General features: G+C 32.5%; 1 pseudogene; it reads left to right on the forward strand.

The window, feature by feature from the left end:
• The first annotated feature begins 2,639 nt into the window (after positions 1-2,639).
• On the forward strand, positions 2,640-3,721 carry LOC143570222 (putative F-box protein At3g16210; annotated as a pseudogene).
• The last annotated feature ends 6,860 nt before the right edge of the window (positions 3,722-10,581 follow it).

Genomic DNA, 10,581 nt, shown 5'->3' on the forward strand with positions numbered 1-10,581 from the left:
CTCATTTTCTCATAAACACAAATTTGAAAGAATATATATAAAATGGGTGTCAGATCTATAAATCGAAAGCATAAACATTTAAACAACAACAAAATATGAAATGGGTCTGAGAGATCTATAAAATTAAGAGCATAAACAACAATATATCTAGTTTTTATGTATGAGTATGGTTGGCTTACATTATCATGAGTCAGATCTGTGTATGTTTGTAGAAGAATGTGGACGTAAATGATGAGAAATTTGAGTTGATTTGTTACCTGTGTGTGGAGACTGTGTGCAGCTTGGTGTCTTCAATGGAGTGGAAGAAGAAGCATGGAGGAGAAGGAAGATAATGTGTTAAAAAATGAAAAGGAAATGAGTAAAGTGGTCAAGATATTATTATAATAAAAAATGAGATTTAGAAATGTTATATTTTAGCAGCGATGGTAATGGGTTGGGTTTGGAACAGGCTTTGCAAAAATAGTTGTGTGCCCGTGTAGTGGGGTGGGGTGGGGTGGGCGTGTAATCTGATATCAATCGTATAAATCAGTGTCGGTACATACGTCAACTGATTATCATGCACACATGATCCGGATGTAGAGGTGTATAATTCATGGAAAGCCAGTACGCTTGTAACCGGAGATCGAACACGCGTAATCGGCATCAGAATGCACGTTGCATTAAAATTGCGTAACCAACACCGAGCGTGTAATTCGCTCTGAATACTGGTGCGGGGCGCTAGGTTGAGTGTTTACCAATGTTGGGTTAGACACTTTACGTGGTGCTTGACACGCGTTTATCGGTCCCGATACATGTAAACAGTGTCGTCCATATAACTGGTGGCGAAAATCAAGAAGCAAGCTAAAATATACAATAATTTCAAATAAATAATTTTTAAACCGACCTGTTTTGACCCGAATCTTATTTTGACTCGACACTATTTTAATCTGAAACATGTTCTGACCTGACTTATTTCGACTCGAAACCATAATGACAACCAAAGTAAATTAAAGTTTATACTTAATTCCCACAACTCGAAACTGTCAAAATTAAAAGTTTAAACTTTGTAAACTACAAAATTAAAGTTTATAATATTTAAATTTCAAAATTTGGAAATTCAAAGGTTAAAAAATTGAAATTATGAAGTTATTGTGATGCAATATTAATTAACAAAATTCCTAAAATTTCGTATATAATTATTTAATCATAACAAGATCACGTACCATATATATATACAAGTCTCATGTTTATTATAATATCGACTTTCCTTATATTTATCTAATCTACCTATTTTAATAAAAGAAAATAACCGTGACACATGTCGGTTTATGATTAAACCTCATAACATTTTTCCTTCAAAACCAAGATCTTAATTGACCCTAATATATGTCATATTTACTAACCTTTTACATTCTTTTTATATTATATTTATACATTTATCATATAAATTTATAAATTATAAATATATGTTTTAAATCTATCAATTTATTTTTTCGTTTAATTTAGTAAACTATATATTTTTTCGGTTATTTAGTAAAAATATACCAATCACTTTCATATATAACAAAGTTTATCATATTTAATTTCTTGATTTTTTATGAAGGATTGTTTCGAGTTTTGTGAAACTTAAATTTGATTTATACAATCAAAAGTTAGTAAATAGATTTATCGTCAGATTTGTTACGGTCAAAATGTGTTACGGGTCAAAATGAGAAATATGAGTATTTTTTAAAATTTGATAATACAACTAGATTTATCGTCGGATTTGTTACGGGTTAAAATTGTTAACTTGGAAAGGTCAAACGAATGAAAGTTGGAATTTTAAACATAATTCGGGTTTCAAATTTATTTTCATTGACATTTTTGGAAATAGATAAAAGATTCGGAATTTGACAAATTGACTATTTTTTCCCTTTGACTATTAAAATTAAAGAAAAGATAGTGAGCACTCCTAACATGTCAACCCCATGTATATCAATGTTTCTAGCTTTTATCAAATTTGAAACATTTGTCTCAGCATTAACTTTTCCTTCAATTGTGATCAGAACGTTGTATGGGAAAACATGTCATGTAAAACTATGCTCAAATGAAGCAAAATATTCACAACATTGAATGGGTTAACATGCTATTTTTTATGTTGTCATTATGACAAATTCGAGAAACCTCCTGAAACTTATCAAGATCTTTTCATAGTGTAGCTCAAAAAAACATAATTATTGAATAACATCCGTCATTATAATTTAATGTTCTCATTTCCTTTTATGGGTTGTAAATTAATAAATATATCAATAAAGGTAAAAGGAGCATTCTTCCTGAATTCTATTGTATGAGAAGTCTTCTTCCTGAATACTTTCAATTATGCATATATGATACTGACAATGAAAGTTTCAATAAAATAAGCATTTTCGGATATATTTTTTCACGTGCATTTATTAAGTTCATTTTAAAAAAAATCATTTTCTGGTATAAATAAAATTATTTATGTACACATAGTATAGATATAAGCAAAGATGTAACACATTTTTTTATATACGTCATGTAATTCTTTGCTTTACTTGTAATTTTATAATTTGTATAATCCCGTGTATTACACGGGCTCTAAATCTAGTTAATTTATATTTCACAATTGGTTCTATACAATTGCAAGTCTTTGTATCATCATGTTCATGCTTCGTGTACTTCTACAGCTTCCCATTGAAATAATACTATTGGAGGTGCTACCATGACTTCCGGCTAAGTCCATAGGTCGTTTCCGTTGTGTTTGTAAATCATGGAATTCCTTCTTGTGTTCACCAGACTTCCCCGAACCCACATCCGCTATAAAACCAAATATAAACTTCTTCTTCTTGATCAGCCAACCCTAACTTTTCGTACACTTGATTGTGAACCCTTGAACCATGATTCAATCACCACCCATCCTATTCCGTTCAAGGATGATGTGACTATTTTAGCAAGTTTGGATGGATTAGTATGTGTAACCTTGTGGAACACTCATTACTTAGCCTTTTGGAATCCACTCACTAGTGCCTACAAGATCTGTACTAAATTTGTTGTTGATATGACTTGTGCTTTTGCTTTCTACTTCGACTCTTCTAACGATTACAAACTTCTACATATAGTTTCTTACATTGGCGACAACTATTTATTCCCAGAGATTAGACTCGTGGAGAAAGATTCTATGTTTAGAAACAACATCATACGAAACTTCATGTGGTGGCAAGCTATATTCTCGGGTGAGAAAGTCTACTTCAAGCTTCAAACTAGGAGACCAAAATCAAGTCTACAACGCAGCCTTATTAGTTTTGATGTGGAGTCTGAAAAGTTTAAAGAAATACACCTTCCACATTTTCATTGTGATGCAAGTTTGGGTGTGAATTTAGTGGCTCTCAATGATTGCATTCATTTGTGTGTCGGTTTTTAAGATATTCCTTATGGGAGTTTGAAGTGTGATATGTGGAGGATGGAGGGTGACAAGTAGGTAAAAGTGGCGACATTTAGTAGCCCACGTTATTATTCGCCATTAAGGCATATACACATCAGGAGGAATGGGAATTGGTTAGCGATTTGGGAGGACAACTCTTTTAAGAGTATAGATTTGGAAGATTACTTTAAAGGCATAAATTATTTTCGTCCTGGGCGTTTTGACCATGAACAGAAAGGAGTGATATACATGGATAGGAGCACAGCTCTTTGGGACCCAGGGTGGGCCGGATCACTGTCGTTTTCTCTGTCAGTAGGGTAAATTTCGTGATTTTCCCAAAAAGTTTTGTAGGTATTAAGCGCGGTCACTCATGATGTATTTTTTTTAAAGTGCTACCGGTCACCACTGCTTTTTTTAAATATAATACCCCATCATTTGGTTATTATAAAACCTCGCATTTTTTATAGAAAAAAAGTTACAAAATATAGTAAAAAGCTTTGATTTTATAAAACTCAAAAATTTAGGGGGGCTATTTGTAAAAATAAAAACTTCTTTAAACAAAACATAAAAGAAGAACGGGGATTGATTACTGATTAGGGTTTGGATTTTTATGAAACTCACATGCGCCCATGTAACCTGTTCGGTTGTTCCTACCAGACCAAAGACCACCACAAGCCACAGCCACGACCACTGCCATCCGTTGTCCACCGCCTACTGCATGTTGCTCAGCCCTGTCAGCAAGGTTATAGTTCATCTTTGTGTTGTTGTTAAACATTGTATTGCATTTATATTGATTAATGTCAAAGGATTATAAAATTAGGGCTTGTGATTGGGTAAATTGATCAACTAAGCTTATAATTGGTATTGTATGGTGAAATTTTACTTTAACTCACCGTATTAAATCTTCTTAATTATGTTAATTATGAAAAAAAAAACAAGATACTATTTATTCTTTTTAAAAAAAACGGATGATGAACAAACGAGTAAACGTCACAGAGCTTCAACTAGTGATCCGGTTAATTTTGAAGCTCCACAACAACCACAATCAAATACTAATGATGTAGATCTTAACCAAATAAATCGACAAGAAAATCATGGTGATTCAGAAGCTTCACTGTGACATTCGTCAATTTCGGGTTATCTTTTATCTGTTTTTTATGTTGTAAACCGACCCGATTTATATCCCTAACATTTCAAATATATAAAATATTGGATTTTATGTTACTAAATCATTCCCGCTTGTTCAATTTGAAAATAAACCGCTTTTACGGATTCGAAAACGCCTTTAAAACGCTCAAATTGCATCGAAAACGAAATTCAAGGACCAAAGTTGCCAAAATTAATCCCAAAAATATTTTACCAACTATAATTTCGAGATTTCTCTTAGTATTTAATTATTTTATTTTAATTAATGGTTTTACTTTAATTCAAAAGCAACCAATGAGCATTTTTGATTATTTAAATTATTTTATTTTAATTAATGACCTTACTTTAATTCAAAAGCAACCAATGGACATTTTTGCATGAGATTCTATTGATGGAGCCTTGTCACCCTCTCAAGCCTTTCTCTACACTCTTGGCCTATAAATACAAGTGTATTTCACTCATTTTTACACTTGCTCTTACTCTAAATTCTCTCTCAAAACTCCATAGATTTAAGGTTGTTATTTTTTAGTGTTCTTGAAGTTTTGACTTCCAAGAGTCGAACTAAGTTTAATATTTCATTCTATTTAACTTATGTAGTCTTATTAATACTTGTTTATGGTGGTACAATATATATATAATACACACCCCTTGTTACCTTTGGTAGTTGCTTCTCCGACTCCGGTTGGTTAAGCTTCGGACTTCGTAAGGCAAGGTTTCATGTAGGACTTCCGTGGTCCTTGATATATATACACTTATACAAATTGTTGCACATATTAATCATGTTTAACCTATGCTCTTTTTAGTTTTCTTTTTCATATTTATGAAGTTCCATGGTGGGGGTTTGTAGAGACTAACCTCGGTTTAACCGTAAGTAGTCCAAACCGTGAACCGAACTTGTTACTAGTTTGTTAAATAATTATTTTAAACATGCCTCATGTTGGATTTAAGTTTCAAAATTCATTTGTACAATTTCTTGGTTATTTGGGCATGTGGAGACCATCAAGGAACGTATTGTGAGATGGAACCGAACCAATCCGATTTTTACCCGCTTAAGACACACAAGTGTGTTTTTAGCTATCAAGACTTGTATATTTCTTTAAAAATAGTTAATAAACTGATTTTAATCATTTTCTTAATTACTTGGGAATGTTGGATCCAACTTGATCTCATAACAAAGTTTGGACCGACAAAAACCGAACACTCGCTTAACGGACGATGTTAGTTGTAAAACAATAGAACTACATACTTGGTTAAGTCTTATTAAGTTTTATTAAGTTATCTCATAACATTCATTATTTTGGAAAGTTGACTTTGGGTTTTGATCAATTATCAAGACCCGAACCAACAACCCGAGACACTCGTTAAAAACCCATTTTAGTATCTATATTCCGAAGGAACTTGCATTTTGCATTTTTCCCACCTTATTACTTACCATTGGTTAAGTAAATATTAAGGCTAGATACTTTAACCCGGTTTCGAGCAAACTTACTTTTTTAAAGGACTATTATTATGCTTTTCTTAAATATTTACCTTTTAAACCTTAAACTTTAAATTGTTTACATTTCCTATCATTTATTTTATTTAAGACTTCCTAAGACAACCTTCCTAATACAAGACTTTCTTTCATCTAGACTTGCCCGTTAAACCTCATCCTTCCGGTTACTCGTCATTTTACCAAATCAAGTTTCATCTAGACTTGCCCGTTTATATTTCATTCTATTTAACTTATGTAGTCTTATTAATACTTGTTTATGGTGGTACAATATATATATAATACACACCCCTTGTTACCTTTGGTAGTTGCTTCTCCGACTCCGGTTGGTTAAGCTTCGGACTTCGTAAGGCAAGGTTTCATGTAGGACTTCCGTGGTCCTTGATATATATACACTTATACAAATTGTTGCACATATTAATCATGTTTAACCTATGCTCTTTTTAGTTTTCTTTTTCATATTTATGAAGTTCCATGGTGGGGGTTTGTAGAGACTAACCTCGGTTTAACAGTAAGTAGTCCAAACCGTGAACCGAACTTGTTACTAGTTTGTTAAATAATTGTTTTAAACATGCCTCATGTTGGATTTAAGTTTCAAAATTCATTTGTACAATTTCTTGGTTATTTGGGCATGTGGAGACCATCAAGGAACGTATTGTGAGATGGAACCGAACCAATCCGATTTTTACCCGCTTAAGACACACAAGTGTGTTTTTAGCTATCAAGACTTGTATATTTCTTTAAAAATAGTTAATAAACTGATTTTAATCATTTTCTTAATTACTTGGGAATGTTGGATCCAACTTGATCTCATAACAAAGTTTGGACCGACAAAAACCGAACACTCGCTTAACGGACGATGTTAGTTGTAAAACAATAGAACTACATACTTGGTTAAGTCTTATTAAGTTTTATTAAGTTATCTCATAACATTCATTATTTTGGAAAGTTGACTTTGGGTTTTGATCAATTATCAAGACCCGAACCAACAACCCGAGACACTCGTTAAAAACCCGTTTTAGTATCTATATTCCGAAGGAACTTGCATTTTGCATTTTTCCCACCTTATTACTTACCATTGGTTAAGTAAATATTAAGGCTAGATACTTTAACCCGGTTTCGAGCAAACTTACTTTTTTAAAGGACTATTATTATGCTTTTCTTAAATATTTACCTTTTAAACCTTAAACTTTAAATTGTTTACATTTCCTATCATTTATTTTATTTAAGACTTCCTAAGACAACCTTCCTAATACAAGACTTTCTTTCATCTAGACTTGCCCGTTAAACCTCATCCTTCCGGTTACTCGTCATTTTACCAAATCAAGTTTCATCTAGACTTGCCCGTTTAATATTTCATTCTATTTAACTTATGTAGTCTTATTAATACTTGTTTATGGTGGTACAATATATATATAATACACACCCCTTGTTACCTTTGGTAGTTGCTTCTCCGACTCCGGTTGGTTAAGCTTCGGACTTCGTAAGGCAAGGTTTCATGTAGGACTTCCGTGGTCCTTGATATATATACACTTATACAAATTGTTGCACATATTAATCATGTTTAACCTATGCTCTTTTTAGTTTTCTTTTTCATATTTATGAAGTTCCATGGTGGGGGTTTGTAGAGACTAACCTCGGTTTAACCGTAAGTAGTCCAAACCGTGAACCGAACTTGTTACTAGTTTGTAAAATAATTGTTTTAAACATGCCTCATGTTGGATTTAAGTTTCAAAATTCATTTGTACAATTTCTTGGTTATTTGGGCATGTGGAGACCATCAAGGAACGTATTGTGAGATGGAACCGAACCAATCCGATTTTTACCCGCTTAAGACACACAAGTGTGTTTTTAGCTATCAAGACTTGTATATTTCTTTAAAAATAGTTAATAAACTGATTTTAATCATTTTCTTAATTACTTGGGAATGTTGGATCCAACTTGATCTCATAACAAAGTTTGGACCGACAAAAACCGAACACTCGCTTAACGGACGATGTTAGTTGTAAAACAATAGAACTACATACTTGGTTAAGTCTTATTAAGTTTTATTAAGTTATCTCATAACATTCATTATTTTGGAAAGTTGACTTTGGGTTTTGACCAATTATCAAGACCCGAACCAACAACCCGAGACACTCGTTAAAAACCCGTTTTAGTATCTATATTCCGAAGGAACTTGCATTTTGCATTTTTCCCACCTTATTACTTACCATTGGTTAAGTAAATATTAAGGCTAGATACTTTAACCCGGTTTCGAGCAAACTTACTTTTTTAAAGGACTATTATTATGCTTTTCTTAAATATTTACCTTTTAAACCTTAAACTTTAAATTGTTTACATTTCCTATCATTTATTTTATTTAAGACTTCCTAAGACAACCTTCCTAATACAAGACTTCCTTTCATCTAGACTTGCCCGTTAAACCTCATCCTTCCGGTTACTCGTCATTTTACCAAATCAAGTTTATCACTTGAATGTGAGTACTTTCATACCCCTTTTTCCGTCTTTCGTTTTGGAGTGACATTTCATACTTATCAAACTAAATGCTTTATTTACTTGAATCTTAAACCCACAAACGTGGTTGTATACATTACTTGAATAATTGCTCGATTTGGTGTTCTATGCTTATTTGACTATGTGTTTACAGTTTTTGGATGGTGGAACTATAAATCCTAGACCATTTGGCAACCCTTCAAGGCAAGGTGTCGTTAACGTATGCTATTAACGATAACTATAAATCCCAAACTATTCGGCAACCCCTTATAGACGGGTGTCGCTAACTTGTTTAGCGATAACTATTTATCCAAGTTTGTAGCTCTTATTTATGGTTTTGTATACTAGTTTTGTGGCTTTTCATACTATATATTATTATATGCTCAAACTTATTAATTGTTCACCAACCTTTGTGTTGATAAACTTTATTTTATGAAATGTTACAGGTTTGACCTTTGTTGACTCGAGGACTTGACGAATAACGTTACCAAGACTATTAGGATATTAGTAAAACGATAAATATAATTGTTTACTTGTATTCAATTTGTTTGTATGAACGAGATGTGTTGTTTATTGATTTATGAAATAAAATGAGTTGATTAAATATTGTCACTTTAATAGTGTCTTGTGTTTTGGGCAATCCGTTGCACCCCGGCATGTTCCGCCGCCTTTGGTCGGGGTGTGACATTCACAACCACAGTCAAATGCTAATGAAGTGAATCATGGTGATTCAACAATGAAAATATTCAAGAATCGCCTTCGCAATAAGATGTTAGATGAGTATCTCGCGAATATCTTGGTTGTTTGCATAGAAAAAGAAATTGCTGAAACATTTGATTCGGAATCCATAGTTGAGGAATTCAAAATTCTTAAAGGATGTCGAGCTGCTTTGTAATTCTTCTTCTAAGGTACCCACCCTTCCTCTCGACTCTCGCATTATTGTAAATATTTTAGGTCTTATTGGTTAAAAATTATCTATTTTTTTTTGTTAAAACAACCATTTGAATGAATGAAAAAAATTAGGTATATAGATCTTTGATCCGAACCGAACCGAACCACGGACACGAACCGAATCGTAGACCCGAAAATTTTTGGGCCCGTGACGAATCCGAAGCTTCGGCACTGTACATGGAGTCTCTCGTGTCTCCAACGAAGGTCAAAGACGCACATGGTCGGTCTACCCTAAAGTTTATGCTTAATCTCATACCCAACCCAATACCTGTTAAGCTCGGGTATTTTCGTCATCCCTATACTTTAGACTTTAGAGAACAAATATGAACTCGGTACCGATGCCCATATTAAAAGAATTAACACCATTTAGATATGGTAAAAGTAGAATAAAGAATAAGAAATTACACTGCGCACAAGTCAAGTTAGGTCAGCTTGAACTCGGTTTGAACTTTGAATGACACGACTTGATTTGAAATTACGTAACCGAAGTGAATCCTGAGCTCTAACTTCGCTTGGTTTGAACTTGGGTCACCATTACTCAATTTGACTCGATTTTCAGTAAAAGAGATCAAATACAAACAACATATCTATTAGAAATTATAAAATTGAAATAAAAATTGTGTAAAGTTTAATGTAAAAAAGAAAAAAAATAGATATGTGACAACAAAAAATTTTACTATGGTAAAATTAAGAGAGAAACAATAATGATTGAAAATATATACCAAAACCCCAAAATCTCAGCCTATTAAAACCCTAGATCTTTTGATTCTCAGTTTTGTTTATCTTACTATACTATTAAAGCAATGCAAATGTTTTTACATGACATTCAACTAGCATGTACACATAGTAATCCAACTCATCAATTTTCCATTTATATAATTTTCACATGTTAATTTGAACATTAATTCCTAAGTTGAAGAAAGTTTCAAAATAAATGGTTATAATTATCATTTATTGAGTAATAAAGACAATTAATTGTTTTTATTGTTATTTTTTAAAATTTTGAGACTTTGTTATTTTATTTTATTTTCGGATTTTGGGAAATTATTTATGAACGTTTGGACTGGATGTATGGATGTTTATATTGAAATGGTGG

Source organism: Bidens hawaiensis, unplaced genomic scaffold (assembly GCF_021521415.1).
Source record: "Bidens hawaiensis isolate Kalapana, Puna unplaced genomic scaffold, B.hawaiensis_p1.1 tig00024849_1, whole genome shotgun sequence".
Classification (NCBI taxonomy): Eukaryota; Viridiplantae; Streptophyta; class Magnoliopsida; order Asterales; family Asteraceae; genus Bidens; species Bidens hawaiensis.